This window comes from Rhinoderma darwinii, chromosome 5 (genome assembly GCF_050947455.1).
Source record: "Rhinoderma darwinii isolate aRhiDar2 chromosome 5, aRhiDar2.hap1, whole genome shotgun sequence".
Classification (NCBI taxonomy): domain Eukaryota; kingdom Metazoa; phylum Chordata; class Amphibia; order Anura; family Rhinodermatidae; genus Rhinoderma; species Rhinoderma darwinii.
Genome location: NC_134691.1, coordinates 213,709,176 through 213,736,102, shown reverse-complemented (window position 1 = coordinate 213,736,102; position 26,927 = coordinate 213,709,176). Strand labels below are relative to the sequence as shown.

The 26,927-nt window shown below is 45.8% G+C and overlaps 3 non-coding genes and 3 pseudogenes across 3 annotated transcripts; all 6 read left to right on the top strand.

The window, feature by feature from the left end:
• Nucleotides 1–5,009: 5,009 nt before the first annotated feature.
• Nucleotides 5,010–5,200, top strand: LOC142654084 (U2 spliceosomal RNA). The gene has a single exon (XR_012848865.1). It is a non-coding gene; the product is annotated as a U2 spliceosomal RNA (small nuclear RNA).
• Nucleotides 5,201–6,486: 1,286 nt separating this feature from the next.
• Nucleotides 6,487–6,677, top strand: LOC142653327 (U2 spliceosomal RNA). The gene has a single exon (XR_012848263.1). It is a non-coding gene; the product is annotated as a U2 spliceosomal RNA (small nuclear RNA).
• Nucleotides 6,678–8,353: 1,676 nt separating this feature from the next.
• Nucleotides 8,354–8,541, top strand: LOC142653829 (U2 spliceosomal RNA). The gene has a single exon (XR_012848686.1). It is a non-coding gene; the product is annotated as a U2 spliceosomal RNA (small nuclear RNA).
• A 6,604-nt stretch (nucleotides 8,542–15,145) lies between these two features.
• LOC142653988 (U2 spliceosomal RNA) lies at nucleotides 15,146–15,364 on the top strand (annotated as a pseudogene).
• A 7,022-nt stretch (nucleotides 15,365–22,386) lies between these two features.
• Nucleotides 22,387–22,561, top strand: LOC142653740 (U2 spliceosomal RNA; annotated as a pseudogene).
• A 1,286-nt stretch (nucleotides 22,562–23,847) lies between these two features.
• LOC142654676 (U2 spliceosomal RNA) lies at nucleotides 23,848–23,917 on the top strand (annotated as a pseudogene).
• Nucleotides 23,918–26,927: the final 3,010 nt, after the last annotated feature.

The following is a 26,927-nucleotide window of genomic DNA, read 5'->3' as shown; positions in this document are numbered from 1 at the left end:
CAATCGCTGCAAGGGGTGAACAGCAGTATTAGGCAGGCTCGGTCAACGCCCGGCCCATTCGGGTTATCGCTTCTCGGCCTTTTGGCTAAGCTCAAGTGGCTAACCAGAGGCGTCCAGTGCTGAACTCTCGGCCCTGCAGCATCGCCCTTTGGGGCTTAAGCTGCTTGTTGCTATAGGGAGACAGCCAGTGGCAGGAAGGCGATCGACATGGGCGTTATTGTACGTCACGCTAAGGCCGGGGAAACCCGGGTCAAGTACGGCATTCGGATCGAAGTTGATGTTGGATCAGAGAAGACCCTGGACCTACGACACCTGGTGAACAACATCTTGTTTGGAATTCTGAAAGTGGAGCGGAAGAAAATCCTTTGTCTTCAGGAGCATAAGGTTGGTCATTTTACCTTGATATTGACGGATTTACCTGCCTGCCATACTTTCCATTACAATTTGATGCAAAATGTGAACAATCCTGAGCTTGGAGGACTTACTTTTATCCTGCTGTATGATGAAGGAGAAGTCTTCCTGGTTGTTTTTCTCTACAATGCACATGTACCTTTGCAAGATATCACGACATTCCTGTCTAGACATTGTGCATATGTTAAGTTTGAGAATAAAATCTTGAACACTGAAATGATCTGGAATGGGAAATACAAATTTCGGGTCCGGTTTCGGCAAGATATTGAGGAACCAGGAGGCTTCCATTTCCCTCCATCGAACTTCTCCATTGGAAGAGACAGGGGATATCTGTTTTTTCCCAGGTGTCCTCCCTTCTGCAGGAATTGTAAAGTTTTTGGCCACACAAGGGAAGGATGTCAAAATTCAGGGAAGTGTTCCAGATGTAACCAGGAGGGTCACAAAGCAAAAGAATGTGTCAACCGCATTGTTTGTAATCTCTGCGAGGTGGAAGGGCATACATTCAAAGACTGCCCTCTGCGGAAGAAGTCATATGCAGAGGCAGCCAGGAGCCAAGTGGCTGAGATGATAGCGAGAACTGGACGGTTGGGCGAGGAGGTACCCGCTGACTATCTGGCTTCTTTAAGCACATCTCCAGTAGAAGTACGTGTGGAGGAAGGGGCAGGCATGGAGGTAGCCCCGGTCGAGGAGGATCTTCCTCACCCATCCGATGCCCAGACTGGGCTACAGGGTGAGGGAGAAATTGAGGGCGACGTCCCCGTGACTCCTCCTGTTTCTTGGAGTCTGGATGAAGTGTTTCTGGAAGGAGTTGGAGGTCAAGGGGATTTTACCACTGTAGGCACCCGACCTGCAGACGAAATTCTGGATATGGGGGCTAAGAGAGCCAGGCTGGCCGCGTCACCCCCTGTAACCCCTGGAAGGGAGGAGGAATACCCCTCATCAGTGATTTCGTTTGATGAGCCTTTTCTAGAAGATCAAGGGACCAGTTTCTTCACATTAGGTTGCCAGCCTCCAGAAGGCAAAGGCTGAAGTGCAAATGGACAACCTGCGGTTATCTGGCTATGAAAATTAAAATATGGCATCCAAACCTACATTTGATGTCGTATCCTTAAATGTACGACTGATTCAATCTAAGCCCAGGAGGGCTGCAGTTCTGGATTTTTTAAAAAATTTAGGAGCTGATGTATATTGTTTGCAAGAATGCGGTATTAGGGAACCTGTGCCAGAACAGGAATGGCCATATGGCCAATGTATATGGTCTGGTTCTTCTATAAATAAAAATGATGGGGTAGGAATATTGCTAGGGAATAGGAATTTAAAATTAGAAAGTTATATTGTGGTGGAAGTGGGGAGGTGTATTTTGGCAGAGATAAATGTCAGAGGGTGGAGGGTAAGGGTAATTAATATATATGGAGCAACAAAAAAAGAAGAGAGGTTAGAGCTCCTAGAGAAGTTGTCCTTTTTTTTGCCAGGGAGAATTCCTACGATTTGGGTTGGGGACTTTAACTGTGTGACGGAAGGGGAAAAAATGGATGTATCTGGTAAAAAGTTGTACCAATTAATCAAAGATTTTTCTTTTATAGATACTGCTGAGGTTCATTTGGGAAAGCCACCACCCGACACTTATAGGTCTGATAGAGGAGGGGTAACATCAAGGATAGATCGGGTGCTTTTCTCAAAAAATGTGGGGTGCATGAGTTTGCGGCAGCGCGATGTGACCTTTTCTGACCATGTGTGTATGTGTGCAACTTTTGAAGGGGATGTTCGTTTAGTGCGTGGTGCAGGGGTATGGAAGTTAAATGTAAGTTTATTAGAGGATGAAAGAATTGTGAAGGCTTTTATATATGCGTATAAAGGATGGAAATCGCGGCAGGAATCTTTTGGGAATGTGTTGGAGTGGTGGGATTGGATGAAGAATGAATGTAAAAGATTCTTTAAAAAATGGGGCTATAAAAAAGCAGCTATGCTAAGAAACCAATATAATGAGTTGAATGTTAGAATAGAATGGTTGAGAAAACTTGGCGAGCTTGGTGTGGATGTCAGTGATTTGATGAGGGACGCAAGGAATGAAAGTAAGCTTTTATTAGAGGAAAAAGGGAAAAAAATTATATATAGATCAAAAGTTGAAAACTTAGACAAAGATGAAAAATGTACAAGATTTTTTTTCAAAAAAATATGTGGTAAAAAGGATGATATGGATGAATTATTGAATGATAGGGGTGAGTGTGTTTCTGGAAAGGATGTGATGAGTGAAGTTGAAGGTTTTTATACCCAGTTGTATGGAGAGAAGTGGTATGATAAGGATTTGATGAATGAGGTTTTGAATGGGTTGGAAAATAAACTTGGAGAGGAAGATTGTGAGTCTCTGTGTGGTGATATTACCATGGATGAAGTGAGAAATGTGGTGATGAGTGCAAGTAAAAATAAAACACCTGGGAAGGATGGGATCCCAATTGAATTATATGTGAGGATGTGGGATATAATTGGTGGGGATTTGCTTGAGGTATGTCAGTATATGTGGAAGCATGGTGTGTTGAGCAAATCTATGAAAGAAGGTGTGGTTGTGCTGATATATAAAAAAGGTGAGAAGAAAAATTTGGCAAATTGGAGGCCAATTACTTTGTTGGATTCTGACTATAAGTGTTTTAGTAAAGTATTGGCCAATAGGATGCGTGAGGTTGTTGCTGAAGTGGTGAATGAAGATCAAGTGTGTGCAGTGCCTGGTAGAAGTATGACTGATAATTTGTTGTTACTAAGGGATATGATTGGGGACTGTATGGATAGAAAGCAGAAATGTATGGTCCTATCTGTGGATTTTGAAAAGGCATTTGATAGGGTGTCGCATGAGTTTATGTTTAGTGTGCTGTGTAAAATGGGTTTTCCGAGAAAGTTTGTGTATGCAGTGAAAGGTTTGTATGGGAACGTAACAAGTGAGTTTCTCGTAAATGGGTTTCTGAGTGGAAAAGTGGGGATAAGGTCAGGTGTCAGGCAGGGTTGTCCTATGTCCCCTGTCCTGTTCATTAGTGTGATTGAAGTGTTGTTGTGTATGGTTAGAAGGGAAAAATTTATGAGGGGGTTATTAATTCCTGGGAGTAATGGTAAGTTTCTGAAAGTATTGGGTTATATGGACGATGTGGTGATTGTTAGTGAAAGAGAGGCGGAGATAAATAGAGCGAGATTGTTGTTGAGGTTGTTTTGTAGTGCGTCTGCGTTTAAAGTGAATTGGGGTAAATGTAGCTTTAAGTGTTTTGGTGATAGGAGTGTGAGAATGGATGGGGTTAATTGTGAGATGGGTGCTATTAAAATATTGGGTGTGCAATTTAATGAGGATTTGAGAGGGAATGAAAGTTGGGATGAATGTGGTATGAGAATAGAACGAAAACTGAACTTTTGGAGACTGAGAAGTTTGACACTGACGGGAAAAATTTTGATAGTTAAATCTGTTGTGTTACCAATTTTACTTTTTTGTGCAGTTGTTTTCCCTTTTGCTACTCACAAAATTAAGAAGACGGAAAAGATGATTTTTACATTTTTTTGGGGGAGTAGAATGGAAAAATTGAAGAGAGAGTATGTGTATAAGATGTGTGTGAATGGTGGTTTGGATTTTCCAAATGTTGAGGTATTTTTGGCTTTGAATTATATCAAAGTGGTGTCTGTGTTAGTGCAGAGGAATAATAAGACTGGTTTCATGATTAGATACTTGGCTGGTTGGATGTTGTATGGTCTGAATTGGGTAAAGAGAGATGCAAGTGTGCCTGTGGCTTTCAAGTGTCCAGTGTGGTATATGAGGATTGAGGTTTTTGTGAGGAAAAATGACTTGCTTGCTGTGCCAATGAGTGAGTTTAAAAATAAGAATGCGGTGATGAAGAGAATACGTGCGAATGAAATTCCATGTGAAATTGCAGGTTTGAGGTCTAATGAAGTGCAGAGTGTATGGAGTAAATTGAAGGTGAGTGGTATGTCAAACAGACAGCGTGATATTGTATGGATGTCGCTGCATAATATCCTACCTGTTAGGCAAGTGCAGAAAAGAAGGGATCTTATTAGGTCTGAGGTTTGCCCGAGGAATGGATGTGGAGCAAGTGAGAGTGTGAGACATATGTTGTGGGATTGTGACTATTCGTATGAAGTATGGAAAGGGGTGGGTGGTTTGTGTAAAGAACTAGCGGGGGTAAAATTTGTTAATTGGAAAGTAGCAATGTTTGGAATGGGTGCAAGTAGTCGTATGAAAGATAGAATTATGTGGTTAATTATGGCATGTGTGATGGAAAGTTTGTGGGATGTGAGAAACTTGTTAGTGTTTAAAAGGAAATTAGTGCCTGTAAATGAGTGTATTAGGATGATTTTGTCTAGACTTTACGTCATGTATTTGTGGGATAGACAGCGTGGTGGTGGCCTAGATTCAGAGGGGATATGGAAGTTCAAAAAATGGAAATTCCTGATACGATGTAGGTAATATTGTTCTGTTTTTTTTTGTGATTGTTTATGTAAATTGAAGAAAAAATAAAGAACAAACCAGAATGATGATAAGTTTGAAGCAACGTGGATTTGATTTTCAAGTTTTGAGAAACATTATAAGTTGCTTATAACTAACTGAAATGGTTTTAAAAAAAAAAAAAAAAAAAAAAAAAAAAAATCTGTTCTTATCAGTTTAATATCTGATACGTCCCCTATCTGGGGACCATATATTAAATGGATTTTTAGAACAGGGAGATGGAAATAGAGCTTGCTCTGTCCACTCCACGCATTGACCTGGTATTGCAGTATTTCCAGGACCGGTGCACCCTTCCCTTATGTGTTGACTAAAATCAGATTCCAAAAGTGCTATTTGTGTTTGCTATTGTTTTTGTCTTTCTGATGGGATCTCCCCTTTTAATCCCATTATTTCAACACCTGTTGGACAATGCATTTGTACAGTCATGTGTGATAATGAGCTCATTTATTAAATGCAATTAATGAATACATTGCCACCTCTTGTTGTGTGTGTGTGTGTCTTCTGTGTTTCTGTGTTTCCGGCATTTCACATTGGAACAGCTCATTCACCTTCCTTGTCTTCTCTCCGCCCTCCCTCCCTCCTAGGTAAGTTAAAGAGCTGCACCTGAGCCAGCCACTGATTGATGCAGCACCACAGTCAAATAGTGGAGTGGAGTGGAGTAGGGGAACAGCAAACAGCCATTAAAGCAGCCAGCCGCCTACCCGCCACAATGGACCTACCTGTGTACACTAGATGGATGTGATGGAATGTACTGTCGTCCCTACATTTCAAGAAGAAGTAAGAATTGCAGTTGCAACAAAGCCTTGCTTGCCTACAAAGAGAGCAGCAATTTGGATTTGTTACTTTGTTACCTGGAAGAATAACAAACTGTGCAAGGATGGAGGTTGTAGGAGCAAGGAGAAGTTGTCTGTAAAGTTGGTGGATGCCTATTTTCCATTTTGCAGTCCCTTGTCTCCCTCTTGTGGCCTCCTGGAGGCAACTAGCTGTGCAAAAAAAAGACAGCCTGGCGGCCGGCTGTTGCAGTGTTGCCCTCTCAGGCAACACTGAGTGACTGACTGAGCCGCACCGTCTTATATAAAGTTCAGACGGAACTTTGCACGTGTCATAGTGGAGCCCTCAGGATTCCAGAGCCAGCTTTCTGACATCATAATGGGGCCTCAGAGATAAAAGCCTGGGCCCAGGCAGTGTTGGTCAGTGCTGCTCAGCAGGCAGCACTGGACTGGACTGGACTGGATTACAGCTGATACAAGGTGTGAAGGAACAAGGGGTGGCTGTGGGCATGCACTTGCTGCCGCTGCCAGTGTTTATCTGCATGGCAGGAGGGCATTTGGGCGTTGCCAGGAAGGCGTTTTTATGTAGATTCCTCCTCTTTCAGCACTGCATTGTGGTGCAAGCAAAAGAAGCAAATCCTGTCTGGCTTCCTCTCCGGCCTTTATTCACCTCCCTCCCGCTTAGTAGCTGTAAATGTGTGTGAGCCTGCAGGGCCCCATGGAATTGCCTAGGAGTAGGCTGAATCAATCGCTGCAAGGGGTGAACAGCAGTATTAGGCAGGCTCGGTCAACGCCCGGCCCATTCGGGTTATCGCTTCTCGGCCTTTTGGCTAAGATCAAGTGTAGTATCTGTTCTTATCAGTTTAATATCTGATACGTCCCCTATCTGGGGACCATATATTAAATGGATTTTTAGAACAGGGAGATGGAAATAGAGCTTGCTCTGTCCACTCCACGCATTGACCTGGTATTGCAGTATTTCCAGGACCGGTGCACCCTTCCCTTATGTGTTGACTAAAATCAGATTCCAAAAGTGCTATTTGTGTTTGCTATTGTTTTTGTCTTTCTGATGGGATCTCCCCTTTTAATCCCATTATTTCAACACCTGTTGGACAATGCATTTGTACAGTCATGTGTGATAATGAGCTCATTTATTAAATGCAATTAATGAATACATTGCCACCTCTTGTTGTGTGTGTGTGTGTCTTCTGTGTTTCTGTGTTTCCGGCATTTCACATTGGAACAGCTCATTCACCTTCCTTGTCTTCTCTCCGCCCTCCCTCCCTCCTAGGTAAGTTAAAGAGCTGCACCTGAGCCAGCCACTGATTGATGCAGCACCACAGTCAAATAGTGGAGTGGAGTGGAGTAGGGGAACAGCAAACAGCCATTAAAGCAGCCAGCCGCCTACCCGCCACAATGGACCTACCTGTGTACACTAGATGGATGTGATGGAATGTACTGTCGTCCCTACATTTCAAGAAGAAGTAAGAATTGCAGTTGCAACAAAGCCTTGCTTGCCTACAAAGAGAGCAGCAATTTGGATTTGTTACTTTGTTACCTGGAAGAATAACAAACTGTGCAAGGATGGAGGTTGTAGGAGCAAGGAGAAGTTGTCTGTAAAGTTGGTGGATGCCTATTTTCCATTTTGCAGTCCCTTGTCTCCCTCTTGTGGCCTCCTGGAGGCAACTAGCTGTGCAAAAAAAAGACAGCCTGGCGGCCGGCTGTTGCAGTGTTGCCCTCTCAGGCAACACTGAGTGACTGACTGAGCCGCACCGTCTTATATAAAGTTCAGACGGAACTTTGCACGTGTCATAGTGGAGCCCTCAGGATTCCAGAGCCAGCTTTCTGACATCATAATGGGGCCTCAGAGATAAAAGCCTGGGCCCAGGCAGTGTTGGTCAGTGCTGCTCAGCAGGCAGCACTGGACTGGACTGGACTGGATTACAGCTGATACAAGGTGTGAAGGAACAAGGGGTGGCTGTGGGCATGCACTTGCTGCCGCTGCCAGTGTTTATCTGCATGGCAGGAGGGCATTTGGGCGTTGCCAGGAAGGCGTTTTTATGTAGATTCCTCCTCTTTCAGCACTGCATTGTGGTGCAAGCAAAAGAAGCAAATCCTGTCTGGCTTCCTCTCCGGCCTTTATTCACCTCCCTCCCGCTTAGTAGCTGTAAATGTGTGTGAGCCTGCAGGGCCCCATGGAATTGCCTAGGAGTAGGCTGAATCAATCGCTGAAAGGGGTGAACAGCAGTATTAGGCAGGCTCGGTCAACGCCCGGCCCATTCGGGTTATCGCTTCTCGGCCTTTTGGCTAAGATCAAGTGTCTGCTCAGAGACTATTCCACCTGGGACAGCCCGGACGTCGATGAGGAAGAGGACTGATACTCCCCTTCCCCCCACTCTCCCTTCTTGTGTGTTGTCTTTCAATAAAGCTTCGGGCCAGTGATTTCCCCCTTCCCTATCCCCTCCTACCCACTCCCCTATCCCATCACTTGTCTGTAATGCTTTGTTGTTTGGCGTTAGTGAATGCAAGAATGTTAGTGTAGCATGTGGTGTAATGTATAGCATAGGCTAGCCTGTACTGTGTATTATACTGTCATGTTATGTTTGCCGACTGTTATTATTTATTATTTGCTGCTTCATGGCTTGCGCTGCGTCGCAGTAATGTTTGTATGATGACGATTGATTGTCAATAAAGCAATTTTCAATCAAAAAATCTGTTCTTATCAGTTTAATATCTGATACGTCCCCTATCTGGGGACCATATATTAAATGGATTTTTAGAACAGGGAGATGGAAATAGAGCTTGCTCTGTCCACTCCACGCATTGACCTGGTATTGCAGTATTTCCAGGACCGGTGCACCCTTCCCTTATGTGTTGACTAAAATCAGATTCCAAAAGTGCTATTTGTGTTTGCTATTGTTTTTGTCTTTCTGATGGGATCTCCCCTTTTAATCCCATTATTTCAACACCTGTTGGACAATGCATTTGTACAGTCATGTGTGATAATGAGCTCATTTATTAAATGCAATTAATGAATACATTGCCACCTCTTGTTGTGTGTGTGTGTGTCTTCTGTGTTTCTGTGTTTCCGGCATTTCACATTGGAACAGCTCATTCACCTTCCTTGTCTTCTCTCCGCCCTCCCTCCCTCCTAGGTAAGTTAAAGAGCTGCACCTGAGCCAGCCACTGATTGATGCAGCACCACAGTCAAATAGTGGAGTGGAGTGGAGTAGGGGAACAGCAAACAGCCATTAAAGCAGCCAGCCGCCTACCCGCCACAATGGACCTACCTGTGTACACTAGATGGATGTGATGGAATGTACTGTCGTCCCTACATTTCAAGAAGAAGTAAGAATTGCAGTTGCAACAAAGCCTTGCTTGCCTACAAAGAGAGCAGCAATTTGGATTTGTTACTTTGTTACCTGGAAGAATAACAAACTGTGCAAGGATGGAGGTTGTAGGAGCAAGGAGAAGTTGTCTGTAAAGTTGGTGGATGCCTATTTTCCATTTTGCAGTCCCTTGTCTCCCTCTTGTGGCCTCCTGGAGGCAACTAGCTGTGCAAAAAAAAGACAGCCTGGCGGCCGGCTGTTGCAGTGTTGCCCTCTCAGGCAACACTGAGTGACTGACTGAGCCGCACCGTCTTATATAAAGTTCAGACGGAACTTTGCACGTGTCATAGTGGAGCCCTCAGGATTCCAGAGCCAGCTTTCTGACATCATAATGGGGCCTCAGAGATAAAAGCCTGGGCCCAGGCAGTGTTGGTCAGTGCTGCTCAGCAGGCAGCACTGGACTGGACTGGACTGGATTACAGCTGATACAAGGTGTGAAGGAACAAGGGGTGGCTGTGGGCATGCACTTGCTGCCGCTGCCAGTGTTTATCTGCATGGCAGGAGGGCATTTGGGCGTTGCCAGGAAGGCGTTTTTATGTAGATTCCTCCTCTTTCAGCACTGCATTGTGGTGCAAGCAAAAGAAGCAAATCCTGTCTGGCTTCCTCTCCGGCCTTTATTCACCTCCCTCCCGCTTAGTAGCTGTAAATGTGTGTGAGCCTGCAGGGCCCCATGGAATTGCCTAGGAGTAGGCTGAATCAATCGCTGCAAGGGGTGAACAGCAGTATTAGGCAGGCTCGGTCAACGCCCGGCCCATTCGGGTTATCGCTTCTCGGCCTTTTGGCTAAGACCAAGTGTATTTATACAGGAGGTTTTTAGTCAGAAGGTGCTCAGGTACCCTCTCTCTCGGCCTCGGGGGATCGTCCAGGTTCGCCTGGACTTCACCCCCGTGCTGCTATTTGGGAGAGAGGCTTAGTCCTGAGCAACGAGTTGCGATCCCCCCCCAGCCCCTTGGTCTCCGTAAGACAAGGGGCGCAGCGAAAGCTGTGCGGTTCGACCTGGCCACGCTTATGGCAGGCGAACCCGATGCGGTGCCGGTGTACGCCCGGCTTAAGAATTCTGCACGATTTATCGTGGCAGAGGGTGGAGGCGGTCCCCGTGGTATTAAATTTTTAGTCCACGCCATTTTGGAAGATCTGCTGGCGGTCCACAAGAACGAGCTCTTGGCTATCCAGGACTACCCGAAGCGAGGAATCTACGATGTCACCTTCATGGGAGAAGGAATACTCCGTGATGCTATGGACCGAGCTGAGAGGAAACAAGGTGAACTCGTAGCAGCGGGAGTCAAGGTAGTAGAGCATGAATTTGAAATAACCAAACTCGTGGTGATTAAAATGTATTCCCCATATGTGAGAGATATGGAAGTGGCAGCATTTCTAGCTGCCTACTTCAAAAATGTCAAACTCCTGGGGAAAGTGATGAACGAGTGTGGAGTGTGGACCGCCAAATGGAAGTTTTTAGTTACGCTGATTAAGGACCCCTCCACCCAAGAAACGAGATTACCACCGGCTCGTTTTAAAATTGGAAATGTGAATGGCGACCTCTACTTCTCAGGGATGCCAAACTTCTGCAGGGCTTGCGGTACCTATGGACATACCAGTTTTAACTGCGATGTCACCTGCAGAAACTGTGGAAGCAAAGAGCACAATATAAGGGAGTGCACAGAAGAAAAAAAATGCAACTTTTGTCAAAAAACTGGTCACTTGTATTTTTCTTGTCCTCATAGGTACCGAAGCGGAGAAGAAGAGCAACCCGGGGCGCCCCCACGTGCTCCACCAGTGGACCAGCCCCGCCCTCAGGGAGAGGAACAAGCCAGTGCTGCAAAGGAGCAGCGGGGTACCTGGGCTTCAAGAGTACGGTCTGTTGGAGCCAAAGCAGGTACCTCACAGCCAACAGCCTCAGAGGAGAGAAGGGAGTCCAGTGCGAAAGAAAAACGCCAAGCCAAACGTAAGGCTGAGAAGGGGCAGGCCAGTGAGATAACTGAGGCATCCCAGAGTGCTGGTTGCTCAGTGGATGCCGGGCCTGCTCCCAATCCTGGGTCTCTAGATACGGATTCTGAAGAGGAAGGTTGGCTGAAAGTGGGTCCCCGTAAAAAGGGTAAACAGGAGCGTGCCGGTAGGGGGGTGACAGGGGAGGAGCAAATGGATACGTCCGTAAAGCAAAGTGAGGCTCCTCCTAGGACCACCCCCTCGTCGTTACTGGTGAGGAGGGTGGGCGCTGTTCCCCCCGAGCCAACCGACACCCCGCCATGTGCGCAACCTCCCCCTCTAGAACGGCCTGCACGGCCTGCACGGCCTCAGGGGGGAGCGGCGGGGCCCTTGGGGGACCCACCCGATACAGACCTATATGGTCAGCCGTTAGAGACCCAGGTAAGGCTGTGTGAATCTGGGCTCCCTGTATACGAGATGAGGGCTGTTGGCTCGACGCTCACTGAAGGTAGTTCCTCTCCTGAGTCATCCCCTTTCTCGCAAGAGTCAGACGAGGGCGGGGAGTTGAGTTCAAGCGAGATTTCTGGTATTGCTGGTGGAGGCCAAGTCTGATTTTAAGTAACACGATTATTTATTTTTTTTAAATCAAGACTAACACAATCAAATCTCCACGATGTCTGAAATAAAGGGGATCTCCCTCAACGTGAGGGGCGCCAAGTCCAAAGTCAGAAGGGTTGCTCTCTTCAGTTTTTTATCTGGCCTGGCAGCCTCTGTTTTTTTCCTGCAGGAGTGCGGCATTCCCCATGCAATGAAGTACCATAAATACAAAGAGGATTGGAAGTATGGTCCATCAGTCTGGTCTGGATCTAACGAGTCCAGATCAGCAGGGGTCGCCATTCTTTTTAAGGGAAACGTTTTTATTGATTTTATCCAAGAGATTCTTCCAGGACGTATTTTATTGGTTAAAGCTTTTATTGACGGCGTAAAATGGCAGTTTTTAAATTTTTACGGCTCACCTGACAAAAATGAGAGAGCAGAGATGCTAGAAATGTTACCTCTTTTTATTAATACAACTGAGCCTTTTATCCTCGCAGGTGATTTTAACTGTATCCTGAGGGGGGAACGCCGGCTTACCAGTGCTACAAGTAGGAATTACGATAAGACCTCTGGACTGCTCAAAGATATTGTAAATGATTTTAAATTAACTGATGTGTACAAAGAATGTAATAGGAGCAGCCCAGAGGAAGCCGGCGTTACCTGGAGCAACGCCACCTGTAGCTCCAGGATAGATTTTATTTTTTGTAATGAGAATGTACTGCCTTTTAATTGTGAAGTTTTAACTAATGTTTTTTCAGATCACAAGCTTTTATCATTTTATGTAAAGCGTGATTTTAATAAACCGGTGTGTAAGAAGTCCTGGAAGTTAAATGTTTCCCTTTTAGATGATCCACAGGTTTTTACTGATTTTATTGAATTTTACCAAAAATGCAGGCGGGGGAGAGACATGCGTACTCCCATCAGTGCATGGTGGGAGAAAATGAAAAAAAGAATAAAGGAATTTTTTATTAAAAAGAGCGTGGCGAAAGCCAGAGAAAAACATGCTTTTTTTAAAATTCTCAGCACCCGTCTGCAGACCCTGTACAAGATGAGAGATAATGAAATTGACGTTAAAACTGACATCACTAATTTAAAAAAAGAAATAGCTCAGTGCCTGGAGCAGAAAGGCAAAGAAATAATTTTCCGTTCCAAAATTCAGCATGTGGAGGAGAATGAGACCTGCTCCAGGTACTTTTTTAAAAAAATTAACAATAAAAAGGCTATTATTAAAAATATTGAAGGTGTGTCAGATGTACAGGGTATTTTAAGTAAAGTTCATGAGTTTTATGCTGACCTTTTTAGTGTTAAAACTGTGGATCATAATTTTATGCGTGACTCACTGAAGGAGATTACTACTGTTTTAGACCCTGTCTCCCAGAATTTTTTATTACAGGAGCTGACGGAGCAGGAGGTTTTAGAAACGGTAAAGAGTTTTAAAGCCGGAAAAGTTCCCGGACCGGACGGTATACCCAGTGAGTTTTATGTCAAATTTTATGACATTTTAAAAGAGGATCTTTTTAGCCTTTTTTATGAAGTTTTTAATTCCAAGATGCTGCCTAAGTCCTGGCGGAAGGGTGAGGTCTCCCTGCTACATAAGAAAGGTGACATCGCAGTTTTGAAGAACTGGAGACCAATAACCCTTCTGAATAGCGACTATAAAATAATGGCAAAAGTGTGCGCAAATAGATTAAAAGCCATAATACCCCACATTGTACACTCTAACCAGGTGTGTGGGGTGCCAGGCCGCAGCATCTGGGATAATCTTAACCTGATAAAAGACGTAATTGAGGACACGAGGTCTAGAAGAGGTAAATTAGCCATTTTATCTATAGACTTCGAGAAGGCGTTCGACCGTGTCTCTCATTTTTATCTTTTTAAGGTTTTAGAGCGTATGGGTATACCTGAAGGATTTTTATTATCACTTAAAGCCTTTTATAAAGATTGCACAAGCAAAATTTTAGTGAATGGTTTTAAGACACAGGACGTGATTTTAAACTCAGGGGTGAAGCAGGGGTGTCCCTTGTCCCCACTGCTTTTTATTTGCGCATTAGAGCCTCTACTGTGTACAATTCGCCGCGATAAGTTAATACGTGGAGTCCCCCTGCCCGGGGGTGGCGGCGTAGAGGCTAAAGCAGTGGGGTACATGGACGATGTAGCGGTTTTTTGCAGGGACACCCTGTCGCTTCAGAGAACCCTCAGACAAATTGAGTTTTATTGCTGTGCTTCCGGTTTTAAGGTGAACTTCGACAAAAGTAATATTTTAAATATAGGAAGCATGGCTTTTAGAGACATACCCGTCCCTGTGTCAGATAATATTACAATTTTAGGTGTCTCCTTCAGTGAGTGCGATAATGGTTTTATCAGTTGGGACATGGTGGCGCAGAAGGTAAATCAAAAAATATGTATGTGGAACATGAGAAAACTTACCATGGAGGGAAAAGTTTTAATTATTAAAATGGTCATTTTACCCCTGCTTTTATATCTAAGTATGGTTTTCCCTCCCCCCACGGTTTTATTGCAAAAAATTACTAAAGCATGTTTTACCTTCTTTTGGAGTTCCAGAATGGAGAAACTAAAAAGAGAGATTGTGATGAAATCCAAACCGAAGGGTGGCAAAGATTTTCCGAATTTTAACAGGTTTCTTTTAATCAAGTTCTTCAGTTTCTGTTTTAATTCCCTTTTTAAAGAACATTATTGGTCCTATTTTTTACGTTTTAATACAGGGTTTTTAATGCGAAGGTTTGGGTGGTTCAACATTGTTTTATCCTCACCTTACGCTTTTAAACTCTCAATAAACTATGTGATTTTAGAAAAGATAGTGACCTTATTCAACCTGAAGGGGAAAAATGTAAATGAGCTGAAAAATAGTAAAAAGTTAATTAAAGACCTAAGAGAAAGTGAGACGGTCAGCAGGATTGAGAATTTTAATGAGGAACGAAGTGCTTTTATCTTCAAAATTATTAATGTGTTTTATCTTTTTAATACACAGATGGACCTGGCCTGGAGCTGCATTCATCAATGTCTTCCATGCCGGGCATTCCAATACAGAAGGAGGTTCGCGAGGTCTGCCGTCTGCCCGAGGGAAGGCTGCCAGGCCGAGGAAACGGTTCGACACATTTTTTGGACGTGTGATTTTGCGAAGGAATTTTGGAAAAAAATATTCCCTCTTTTGGCAAAGATGGCAGACCTGAAAGACTTGAATTATGAAGATATTTTATATGGACTATTTGGATGCCCAACCGCGAGCCAAAAGATAATAGCGTGGAAGACGATGAATTGCGCCAAAGAAGCTCTCTGGAAGGCCAGGAACATCCTGATTTTTAAGCACGATGTTTTATCTACTGATGATGTTTTAGGTCTTTGTTTTAGCGAAATGTACATTTATTATTTATTAGACAAAAAAAGAAATGCCACCCTTCCAAATAAATGGTTTGTGAAAGAATGGAATTCCAACATATAAAGATTTGCCACCATGTCCCTTTTATGTAATGTAATGCAATGAAATATTGATTTTATTGTTATTCATTTGTACAAAAGTTGGTTTTATTGTAAACTGTATTTTTTTTTATGAAATAAATCATTGACACCCCTGAAAAGGGGTAGCCAACTTAAAAAAAAAAAAATCTGTTCTTATCAGTTTAATATCTGATACGTCCCCTATCTGGGGACCATATATTAAATGGATTTTTAGAACAGGGAGATGGAAATAGAGCTTGCTCTGTCCACTCCACGCATTGACCTGGTATTGCAGTATTTCCAGGACCGGTGCACCCTTCCCTTATGTGTTGACTAAAATCAGATTCCAAAAGTGCTATTTGTGTTTGCTATTGTTTTTGTCTTTCTGATGGGATCTCCCCTTTTAATCCCATTATTTCAACACCTGTTGGACAATGCATTTGTACAGTCATGTGTGATAATGAGCTCATTTATTAAATGCAATTAATGAATACATTGCCACCTCTTGTTGTGTGTGTGTGTGTCTTCTGTGTTTCTGTGTTTCCGGCATTTCACATTGGAACAGCTCATTCACCTTCCTTGTCTTCTCTCCGCCCTCCCTCCCTCCTAGGTAAGTTAAAGAGCTGCACCTGAGCCAGCCACTGATTGATGCAGCACCACAGTCAAATAGTGGAGTGGAGTGGAGTAGGGGAACAGCAAACAGCCATTAAAGCAGCCAGCCGCCTACCCGCCACAATGGACCTACCTGTGTACACTAGATGGATGTGATGGAATGTACTGTCGTCCCTACATTTCAAGAAGAAGTAAGAATTGCAGTTGCAACAAAGCCTTGCTTGCCTACAAAGAGAGCAGCAATTTGGATTTGTTACTTTGTTACCTGGAAGAATAACAAACTGTGCAAGGATGGAGGTTGTAGGAGCAAGGAGAAGTTGTCTGTAAAGTTGGTGGATGCCTATTTTCCATTTTGCAGTCCCTTGTCTCCCTCTTGTGGCCTCCTGGAGGCAACTAGCTGTGCAAAAAAAAGACAGCCTGGCGGCCGGCTGTTGCAGTGTTGCCCTCTCAGGCAACACTGAGTGACTGACTGAGCCGCACCGTCTTATATAAAGTTCAGACGGAACTTTGCACGTGTCATAGTGGAGCCCTCAGGATTCCAGAGCCAGCTTTCTGACATCATAATGGGGCCTCAGAGATAAAAGCCTGGGCCCAGGCAGTGTTGGTCAGTGCTGCTCAGCAGGCAGCACTGGACTGGACTGGACTGGATTACAGCTGATACAAGGTGTGAAGGAACAAGGGGTGGCTGTGGGCATGCACTTGCTGCCGCTGCCAGTGTTTATCTGCATGGCAGGAGGGCATTTGGGCGTTGCCAGGAAGGCGTTTTTATGTAGATTCCTCCTCTTTCAGCACTGCATTGTGGTGCAAGCAAAAGAAGCAAATCCTGTCTGGCTTCCTCTCCGGCCTTTATTCACCTCCCTCCCGCTTAGTAGCTGTAAATGTGTGTGAGCCTGCAGGGCCCCATGGAATTGCCTAGGAGTAGGCTGAATCAATCGCTGCAAGGGGTGAACAGCAGTATTAGGCAGGCTCGGTCAACGCCCGGCCCATTCGGGTTATCGCTTCTCGGCCTTTTGGCTAAGACCAAGTGTATTTATACAGGAGGTTTTTAGTCAGAAGGTGCTCAGGTACCCTCTCTCTCGGCCTCGGGGGATCGTCCAGGTTCGCCTGGACTTCACCCCCGTGCTGCTATTTGGGAGAGAGGCTTAGTCCTGAGCAACGAGTTGCGATCCCCCCAGCCCCTTGGTCTCTGTACGTCAAGGGGCGCAGCGAAAGCTGCGCGGTTCGACCTGGCCACGCTAATGGCAGGCGAACCCGATGCGGTGCCGGTATACGCCCGGCTGCGAAACTCTGCTAGAGTCATCTTGGCAGAGGGTGGAGGCGGTCCACGAGGTGTCAAGTTCCTCGTATACGAAATCCTCGAGAAGTTGCTGGCGGTCCGCAAGCATGAAATTTTGGCGATCCAGGATTACCCAAGGCGTGGAGTTTTTGACATAACTTTTGTTGGAGAAGGTATCCTCCGTGATGCTATGGACAAAGCTGAGAGGGAAAAAGTTCAACTCACGTCTTTGGGAGTCCAGGTAATAGAGCATGCTTTTGAGGTAACCAAACTCGTGGTGATTAAGATGTATTCCCCATATGTGAAGGACCAGGAAGTGGCAGCATTCTTAGCTGCCTACTTCAAGAACATCAAGCTTATGGGGAGAGTTATGAACGAGTGCGGTGTGTGGACCGTCAAGTGGAAGTACTTAGTGACTTTGATAAAGGACCCCTCCACCCAAAATACGAGACTCCCACCGGCTCGTTTTAAAATTGGAACAGTGAATGGCGACCTCTACTTCTCGGGGATGCCAAACTTCTGCAGGGCCTGCGGTACCTATGGGCATACCAGTTACAACTGCGATGTCACCTGCAGGAACTGCGGAAGCAAAGAGCACACAATTAGAGAATGCACAGGAGAAAAAAAATGTAACTTTTGTCAGAAAACTGGTCATCTGTATTTTTCTTGCCCCTATAGGTACCGAGGCGAAGAAGATGAGCAACCCGGAGCGCCCCCACGTGCTCCACCAGCGGACCAAACCCGTCCCCAGGGAGAGGAACAGACCAGCCACACGAAAGAGGAGAGAGGTACCTGGGCTTCAAAGGTGCGAGGGACTGGAGCCAAAACAGGTACCTCGCAGCCAGCAACCTTGGAGGATAAAGGGGAGCCCAGTGCGAAGGAAAAGCGGCAGACTAAGCGGAAGGCGGAAAAGGAGCAGGCCGGAAAAACTGAGGCATCCCAGAAGGCTGGTTGCTCAGGGGGTGCCGGGCCTGCTCCAAGCCCTGGGTCTCTGGCATCCTCGTCGGAGGAAGAGGACGAGGTGCCGGTGGGTCCCCGTAAAAAAGGGAGGCAAGCCAGAGTCAGTAGGGGGGAGACAGGGGAGGAGCAGATGGACACAACGGTGAAAAACGATGCGGCTCCTCCTAGAACCCCCTCCTCGCCGCGACTGGTGAGGAGGGCGGGCACTGTTCCCCCCGTGGAAACTGACACCCCACCTTGTGCGCAACCTCCCCCTCCAGAAGGGCCTGCACGGTCCCAGGGGGGAGGTGCGAGCCCCCTAGGGGACCCACCCGACCTAGACGGTCAACCGTTTGAGACCCAGGGAGATCCGAATGAGTTTGGGCTCCCCGTACGCAGAAGTTTGGTTGCTGGCGTTACCCTCAGCGAAGGTAGTTCCTCTCCTTCGTTCTCCCTCCTGACAAATGATTCGGACGGGGGCGGGTATCTGAGCCCAAGTGAGATATTTGGTATTGCTGGTGGAGAAAATGTGTGATTTTAAAATACCGCTACTATTTATTATTTTAAAATCAAATACGCATTCAAAACTCCACAATGTCTGAACTAAAGGGAATATCCCTCAACGTGAGGGGCGCCAAGTCTAAAGTAAGAAGGGTTGCTCTCTTCAATTTTTTATCTTGCCTGGCAGCCTCTGTTTTTTTCCTGCAGGAGTGCGGTATTCCCCATACGATGAAGTACACCAAATATAAAGAAGATTGGAAATATGGTCCATCCGTCTGGTCTGGATCAAACGAGTCCAGATCAGCAGGGGTCGCCATTCTATTTAAGGGAAACGTTTTAATTGATTTTATTCAAGAAATCTTACCAGGACGTATTTTATTGGTTAAGGCTTTTATTGACGGTGTGAAATGGCAGTTTTTAAATTTTTATGGCTCACCTGATAAAAATGAGAGGGCAGAAATGCTAGAAGTTTTACCTCTTTTTATTAACACAACTGAGCCTTTTATCCTCGCAGGTGATTTTAACTGTATCCTGAGAGGGGAACGCCGGCTTACAAGTGCTACAAGCAGAAATTACGATAAGACCTCTGGACTGCTCAAAAATATGGTGAGCGATTTTAATTTAAAAGAGGTTTACAAAGAATGTAACAGGAGCAGTCCAGAGGAAGCCGGCGTTACCTGGAGCAACGCCACCTGTAGCTCCAGGATAGATTTTATATTTTGTAATGAGAACTTACTGCCTTTTAAATGTGAAGTTTTAACCAACGTGTTTTCAGATCATAGGCTTTTATCTTTTTATGTGAAGCGTGATCTTAATAATCTTATTTGTAAGAAGTCCTGGAAGATGAATGTTTCCCTTTTAGATGATCCACAGGTTTTAACCGATTTTATTGAATTTTACAAGAAAAGCAGGCGGGTGAGAGATACCAGAGCTCCCATCAGTGCATGGTGGGAGAAGATGAAAAGTAAAATAAAAGATTTTTTTATTAAAAAGAGTGTGGTAAAAGCCAAAATAAAATATGCTGTTTTTAATACATTAAACACCCGTCTGCAGACCCTGTACAAAATGCGAGACAATGAAATAGAAGTGGAAGCCGACATCACCGACCTTAAAAAGGAGATAGCCCAGTGCCTGGAGCAGAAAGGTAAAGAAATAATCTTTCGTTCAAAAATTCAAAACATAGAGGAGAACGAGACCTGCTCCAGGTACTTTTTTAAAAAAATCAACAATAAAAGGGCTGTCATCAAAAATATTGAAGGTGTGTCGGATGTACAGGGTCTTTTAAGTAAAGTTCATGAGTTTTATACTGACCTTTTTAATGTTAAGACTGTGGATCGTGATTTTATGCGTGACTCACTGAAGGAGATTACCACTGTTTTAGACCCTGTCTCCCAGAATTTTTTATTGCAGGACCTGACGGAGCAGGAGATTTTAGAAACAGTTAAAAGTTTTAAAGCAGGTAAAGTTCCTGGTCCGGACGGTATACCCAGTGAGTTTTATGTAAAATTTTATGATCTTTTAAAAGAAGATTTGTTTTTACTATACGCAGAAGTTTTTAAATCCAAGATGCTGCCTAAGTCCTGGCAGAAGGGTGAGGTCTCCCTATTATACAAGACGGGTGACATCGCAGTTTTAAAGAACTGGAGACCAATAACCCTTCTAAACAGCGACTACAAGATCATGGCTAAATTATGTGCGAACCGGATGAAAGCCATAATACCCCACATAATACATTCCAACCAAGTATGTGGGGTGCCAGGCCGCAGCATCTGGGACAATCTTAACCTTATTAAAGATGTGATTGAGGACACGAGGTCTAAGAAGAATAATTTAGCAATTTTATCAATAGACTTTGAAAAAGCTTTTGACCGTGTCTCTCACTTTTATTTGTTTAAGGTTTTAGAGCGTATGGGTATACCTGAAGGATTTTTATTATCCATCAAAGCCTTTTATAAAAATTGTACAAGTAAGATTTTAGTAAATGGTTTTAAGACACAGGACATATTTTTAAACTCTGGGGTGAAGCAGGGGTGTCCCTTGTCCCCACTGCTTTTTATATGTGCGTTAGAGCCTCTATTATGCGCAATTCGCCGAGACAAGTTGATACGTGGAGTCCCCCTGCCAGGGGGAGGCGGCATAGAGGCTAAAGCAGTGGGGTACATGGATGATGTAGCGGTATTATGCAGGGACACCCGGTCGCTTCAGAGAGCCCTCAAGCAGATAGAGTTTTATTGCTGTGCTTCCAGTTTTAAGATAAACTTTAGCAAGAGTAGTATTTTAAGCATAGGAAGCATGGTTTTTAGTGACATACCAGTTCCTGTGTCGGATAATATTAAAATTTTAGGGGTCTCCTTCAGTGAGTACGACAATGGTTTTATCAGTTGGGACATGGTGGCGCAGAAAGTAAACAAGAAGATATGTATGTGGAATATGAGGAAGCTTACTATGGAGGGAAAAATTTTAATTATTAAAATGGTCATTTTACCCCTGCTTTTATATCTGAGTATGGTTTTCCCTCCTCCCACGGTTTTACTGAGAAAAATAACCAAAGCTTGTTTTACTTTCTTTTGGAGTTCCAGAATGGAGAAATTAAAGAGAGGAATCGTGATGAAGTCCAAACCAAAGGGTGGCAAAGACTTTCCAGATTTTAATAGGTTTCTTTTACTAAAATTTTTTAGCTTCTGTTTTAATTCCCTTTTTAAAGAGCACTATTGGTCGTTTTATTTACGTTATAATACAGGGTTTTTTATGCGAAGGTGTGGGTGGTTCCAGATTATTTTAACCTCACCTTATGCTTTTAATTTACCCCCACAATATGTAATTTTAGAAAAAATAGTTGCTTTATTTAAATTAAAAGGGAAGAGTATTAATGATCTTAAAAATAGCAAGAAGCTTTTAATCGACCTAAAAAGAGAGGATGCGGTCAGCAGAATAGACAATTTTAACGAAAAACGCAGTGGTTTTATCTGGAAAATGTCTAACATATTTTATCTCTTTAACACACAGAAGGACCTGGCCTGGAGCTGCATTCATCAATGTCTTCCATGCCGGGCATTCCAATACAGAAGAAGATTCGCGAGGTCTGCCGTCTGCCCGAGGGAAGGCTGCCAGGCTGAGGAGACAGTGCGTCATTTACTTTGGACATGTTACTTTGCACAACATTTTTGGAAAAAGATATTCCCTCTTATGGAAAAGATGGCAGACCTGAAGGACTTATGTTACGATGATATTTTATATGGACAATTTGGATGCCCGACCGCGAATCAGCAGACAATAGCATGGAAGACGATGAATTGCGCTAAAGAAGCTCTTTGGAAGGCCAGGAACATCCTTCTTTTTAAACACGACGTTTTAACAACGGATGATGTTTTAGGTCTTTGTTTTAGTGAGATGTATTTATATTATTTAATTGACAGGAAAGCAAATGCCACCCTTCTAAATAAATGGTTTGTGACTGACTGGAACTCCAATAAATAAAGATTTGCCACCATGTCCCCCTATAAATATTAATGTAATTTGATTTTTACTATTGTAACAATATGAAAATGTTTGATGTAATTGTAGTGTTATCTATTGTAAAATTGAATTTTTATTAATAAATCATTGACACCCCCGCGAGGGGGTAGCCAACTGAAAAAAAATCTGTTCTTATCAGACTATTCCACCTGGGACAGCCCGGACGTCGATGAGGAAGAGGACTGATACTCCCCTTCCCCCCACTCTCCCTTCTTGTGTGTTGTCTTTCAATAAAGCTTCGGGCCTGTGATTTCCCGCTTCCCTATCCCCTCCTACCCACTCCCCTATCCCATCACTTGTCTGTAATGCTTTGTTGTTTGGCTTTAGTGAATGCAAGAATGTTAGTGTAGCATGTGGTGTAATGTATAGCATAGGCTAGCCTGTACTGTGTATTATACTGTCATGTTATGTTTGACGACTGTTATTATTTATTATTTGCTGCTTCATGGCTCGCGCTGCGTCGCAGTAATGTTTGTATGATGACGATTGATTGTCAATAAAGCATTTTTCAATCAAAAAATCTGTTCTTATCAGTTTAATATCTGATACGTCCCCTATCTGGGGACCATATATTAAATGGATTTTTAGAACAGGGAGATGGAAATAGAGCTTGCTCTGTCCACTCCACGCATTGACCTGGTATTGCAGTATTTCCAGGACCGGTGCACCCTTCCCTTATGTGTTGACTAAAATCAGATTCCAAAAGTGCTATTTGTGTTTGCTATTGTTTTTGTCTTTCTGATGGGATCTCCCCTTTTAATCCCATTATTTCAACACCTGTTGGACAATGCATTTGTACAGTCATGTGTGATAATGAGCTCATTTATTAAATGCAATTAATGAATACATTGCCACCTCTTGTTGTGTGTGTGTGTGTCTTCTGTGTTTCTGTGTTTCCGGCATTTCACATTGGAACAGCTCATTCACCTTCCTTGTCTTCTCTCCGCCCTCCCTCCCTCCTAGGTAAGTTAAAGAGCTGCACCTGAGCCAGCCACTGATTGATGCAGCACCACAGTCAAATAGTGGAGTGGAGTGGAGTAGGGGAACAGCAAACAGCCATTAAAGCAGCCAGCCGCCTACCCGCCACAATGGACCTACCTGTGTACACTAGATGGATGTGATGGAATGTACTGTCGTCCCTACATTTCAAGAAGAAGTAAGAATTGCAGTTGCAACAAAGCCTTGCTTGCCTACAAAGAGAGCAGCAATTTGGATTTGTTACTTTGTTACCTGGAAGAATAACAAACTGTGCAAGGATGGAGGTTGTAGGAGCAAGGAGAAGTTGTCTGTAAAGTTGGTGGATGCCTATTTTCCATTTTGCAGTCCCTTGTCTCCCTCTTGTGGCCTCCTGGAGGCAACTAGCTGTGCAAAAAAAAGACAGCCTGGCGGCCGGCTGTTGCAGTGTTGCCCTCTCAGGCAACACTGAGTGACTGACTGAGCCGCACCGTCTTATATAAAGTTCAGACGGAACTTTGCACGTGTCATAGTGGAGCCCTCAGGATTCCAGAGCCAGCTTTCTGACATCATAATGGGGCCTCAGAGATAAAAGCCTGGGCCCAGGCAGTGTTGGTCAGTGCTGCTCAGCAGGCAGCACTGGACTGGACTGGACTGGATTACAGCTGATACAAGGTGTGAAGGAACAAGGGGTGGCTGTGGGCATGCACTTGCTGCCGCTGCCAGTGTTTATCTGCATGGCAGGAGGGCATTTGGGCGTTGCCAGGAAGGCGTTTTTATGTAGATTCCTCCTCTTTCAGCACTGCATTGTGGTGCAAGCAAAAGAAGCAAATCCTGTCTGGCTTCCTCTCCGGCCTTTATTCACCTCCCTCCCGCTTAGTAGCTGTAAATGTGTGTGAGCCTGCAGGGCCCCATGGAATTGCCTAGGAGTAGGCTGAATCAATCGCTGCAAGGGGTGAACAGCAGTATTAGGCAGGCTCGGTCAACGCCCGGCCCATTCGGGTTATCGCTTCTCGGCCTTTTGGCTAAGATCAAGTGTAGTACCTGCTCAAGCTGAGGTTAGTAATCATCCCTGCCGGTGGTACGTGGGCCATCGTAGGGGGATGACAGAACGCCGAGGTGAGGGCAGGGAACCACAACGGTCATCGCTCTGGTGTACGCATTTGGTTTAAAGGTACCATTTGTAGGTGACCAGGCGACCGCCGGATCGAGGTCAGGAGGTCGGGTAGTTTGAAAGCCCGAGTTGCTATGTGCCCCAGGGCTGGTGACCCTGGGGTGCCCTAACTCACTGGGGGTGGGATCCCACTGAGTGAAGGCACACTTGCACGCACTCTCTTTCACGCTATATGAGCACACACCTTTATTCTCCCGGCCTTCTGGCTGGGAGATGAGGAATTTTTTTATACCTGGCGGATGTCCAGGCTGTACCACAGCGCACATCCACTTATTTAATTTTGTTTTTCACTGTGTGTTTGTCACGTTTGTCACAAGGATTTTGGGATGCGGTGCCCTTTTGGGACCCTCCTGAGGTCTAGGGGGAAAATGTGTGGCCTTCTGGTTCCTTTTTCCCCTGCAACCCGGCCTCCCTTCTTCGGAGGGGAGGTGCAACTAGGATGCAGGCTCCTAGGTGGACACTGGGGTGGCAGCCCAGGTAGAAGCCTAGGAGTGTGTTTGGGTCTCCCTAAGCTTCGGCGAGGGGGGACCATCGATCCTTGATCCTCTAGGCCTATGGTTTGGAGGGTCAGGGAATGGTTATGCGGGGCCTCTCTCTTTTAAGAGAAGGGCTGCGATAGACCGCATCCTTGTGCACTTTTTGTGTGGCACCTCTGCACTTTTTATGCACTTGGGTGATAGAAAGCACGACTCGGGCTTTCAATAAAAAAAAAAATCTGTTCTTATCAGTCCTTGTAAGGATAGATAGCTCGGAGAACCACTGGGGGCTATAAACACTAGCTTAGCGATCCAAGAGCGTTCCAGACGAAGCCGGCGACGAACTGCGGAGAAGAACCCGGCGACGAACTGCGGAGAAGAACCAGCGAAGACGACGATCCAGAAGGGAGAAGCCGCCATCGGGGAAGAAGCTCCGGGAGATCGCTGCCGGGAAGAAGAAGGAGAACTTCGGAGAAGAGCCGCTGCTGAAGGGGATCTTCGAAGAAGCTCGGCCGCAGAAGAAGAAGCTCGACGAGGAACCGCTGCGGAAGAAATTTCGTGGAAGAACCTCGGCCAGCAAGGAGAAGATTTGCATAGCTCCGCCCCCTTCGGGAAAGAGCTATCGAAGATCCTCCCCAAGCGACAGGAACAGCTGGAAGAAGCCATGGCCTCAACCAGCAACCCTGCCACCCAGAAGAAGAAGGCTGATGGACCAGGTGAGCCGGCCCAGGCCAGGACATCTCCTCCTGAAGCCTCCTCAGGCGAACAGGCCACCAGGAAGCCGAACCAGGCTGCTCCAACCCTGGAGCCCTGGATGAAGCAGACGGTGGCCCTGAAGCTGAAGGAGGTGGACGGGAGAGTGCCGGACATGACGGAAGAAGTGTTCTGCCAGAAGATGCTCCTGGACCAGGGCTTCGCTAAGCCGGAGACCATCAGCATCCAGGCCTTCATGACCGGGATGTTCTTCGTGACCTTCGCTTCGATCAACATCTGCAGAAGGTACTGGGAGATGGTGAAAGCGGCGAGGCCTGAATCCCCTTTCTCTCGCTTTGTGGGCAACTGCCCTGTCCAAAGAGAGGAAAGGCGGGTGACGGTCTCAATGCGGAACCCACACACCCCCGGCAAAGACATCACCACGCTCCTGAAGCGGTTCTGCACAGTGGTGAGGGAACCCACCCACATCCTGAACGGACTCGGCTTCTGGACTGGCAAGTGGTCGGTAATCGTCCGACTGAACAAGGATTCCAGCGCGGAAGACGGCCTCCAACACCTGCCCCAGTCATTCTCGCTGGGCAACTCCTACGGCCTCATCTACTACCCGGACATGCCGCAGATCTGCAGGAGATGCAGCAAGAAGGGTCATTCGGTGAAGGACTGCAAGGAGGACGCCTGCAAGAACTGCCGGGTAACAGGACACGAGACCAAAGACTGCCCGAAACGGACAATGTGCAACCTCTGCGGACAAGCAGCCCACTCCTACAAGGACTGCCCGAAGAGGGATCGATCCTGGGCAACTGTAGCGGCGAAAGCTCCGGCCAGAGGGAACCCCGCCCCAGCCAGAGCTCCAGCGGCGCAGAAGACCGGGAATAAGAAGGATGGTAAGAAGACGACAGTCCCTCCCCCCCGTCTCCCGGCCCTCCCTCGCCCTACCCTTCCCACCCTCCCTCGCCCGGCCCTCCCCACCCCCCCGTCCCCAACCCCTGTCACCCCCACTGAGGCTCTCACCTTCTCCTACCCACCCATCTCAGTGGTCCTGTCACCTGCACCTCTCCCAACCCAGCCTCCCTTCTCCCCAGCTCCAGCAGCACTAACATCTTCCCCTCCAGCTGCTGGAGTCCTCTCCCTGGAGGATTTTCCCCCTCTTGTCTCCTCAGGTGCCATCCAGAGGAAGAGAAAGGTGAGGGACAGCCCAGCTGCTGAGTCCTCAAAGCGACAAGTCGTGGAAATCTGCGAAGATTCCCTTGCGCAGCAGGAGGAAATGGAGCAGATGGTGGAGGAACTCGTGTCTGAACCTGAGGTCATCGACTTCACAACAGACATCCAGGTGGCTACAATCCTGGAACAATTTTTGTCAGAGGGCCTGCTGGATCTTTCGGACCCGCCAGGAGAGGAGGATCCGCCCGACCGGACTGGTAACTAAGGTGTATCGTTTGCACTAACCTTCTTTATTCTCCCCCATGGCTGCTAAACTTGACATCTTTAGCCTCAATGTGAGGAGTGTTAGAGATAGGACTAGATGTCAGATGGTGCTAACTTTTCTTTCCAAGCAGTCGAGTGATGTATTTATGCTGCAGGAATGTACTCTCCCCTCTTCCAGGTCATACCATCATCTGGCCAGGCAGTGGACCCATGGCCCGTCCTACTGGTCTGGTGGGGGCGACTGTAAGTCTGCAGGGGTTGCCATCCTGATTAGGGGAAGCGTATTTACTGTTGAC